Genomic DNA, 1,555 nt, shown 5'->3' with positions numbered 1-1,555 from the left:
AGAATTTAACTTAATTATACTTGTAAATTAAACTAACGTTTCGTTAGCATTCATACGTTTCGGTTAACATTTATAAGAGATTTGCACTAATACTTCCCATCAAACTTTTCACTTCAAAGAAAATAATAAAACTCAACAATAAAAAAAATTTATTTCTGTGATATGCATTCTCAACATTTATGACAATCCATTCAACATTCATAGCTTATATAAAAAAAAAAAAAAAAAAACATAATTCAGCTTATTTATTTTTTCATTTTCAGCTTATGTATATACTAAAAACAAATTCAGAGCTTAACGACATACGGCTAAATCTAATTTTAAGACTATTATTCATCAAACGATGAAAAAAGAAACATTACTATTTTTAAATTATTAGTGGTGTTTCTTTGATTAGGTTTACAATTACTAATGAACTTTATTAATTCGGGATTCCACCAAAAGAAAAGTTCATCATTTAGGGCTCCGTAGCCGGAAAAAATTGGAAACCACTGTTCTAGCTCATTATAATATTTAGCTAAACTTAACGGAATATACACTATAACGGTTCAGCAAATGCAAATTACTTAAAATAATGTGGTTTCTTCAGTACATGAACATAACCTCATCTTTGATAACTTAAACTCAGTTAAATAAATTTTATTATTCAAACCAAAAATCGCGGAGAACAGGAGAAAAAAAAAATAAAGCCACTTGAACTAGTTGCAGGTGCAAGAAAAGGGCCGAGTTAATGTGGCAGTACTATTCCAGAGAGGATTCCCTGATTCATGGGTTGACAAAAGCATCCAGCTGTAGCAATCCCATAGTAGGGTTCCTTTTGCTTTCATAAGCATGACAAGTGGCGGCTTGCCTTTTAATGAAGAGTCACCATCTCTACAATAGGCGTTAGTTGTCGTGGTAAACCGTGACCACCGTTGCTTATTGTTACTTGCCTAATCCCCGACACGTGACACCCCGACTTAGTGGAAAGGGGATGAACTAATCATCACCTGTGACTTGTTCATTCAAAAGAATTGAAAAATGAGATATAAAATTTTATATTATCCAAATTAGTGATGACAGTAGCCTTTTTTTATTTCATATCTGGAAGTTTAAAACAGGGAAAACAAATTAATTTTAGCAATTTTTAAAGGAATAGACACTCTAAAATTATTCCTATGAGCTAAAGATACTTGAGAGAGTTTGCACATTTACGTAAATATGTTCTTTGCTGCGCAGTTACAATAAACCAATCTCGATTCTCTATAAAATTTACTCAGGGAAACCCGTAGAAATTTTCTCAAAGGAAAGGTGCAACAACGAGATATACCAGTTAAATGTTTTTTTTTCTTAATTTGAAAAGAAAAAAAAACTTTTGTGCGTATCGAAAATTTTCACAAAAAATCTCACTAATTTATTTAAGGCTACTAAACCGATAATAATTAGCAAAAATTTAGATTTTTGATTTGGAAATTTTAAATAATCAGGCTTTCTTTAAATTTAATTTAGTATATGCATAAAAAACTACAGATCCAGAATATATATATATATATATATATATATATATATATATATT

The sequence above is a fragment of the Parasteatoda tepidariorum genome, chromosome X1 (assembly GCF_043381705.1).
Source record: "Parasteatoda tepidariorum isolate YZ-2023 chromosome X1, CAS_Ptep_4.0, whole genome shotgun sequence".
NCBI classification, from domain to species: Eukaryota; Metazoa; Arthropoda; class Arachnida; order Araneae; family Theridiidae; genus Parasteatoda; species Parasteatoda tepidariorum.
This window is presented reverse-complemented; position numbering follows the sequence as displayed.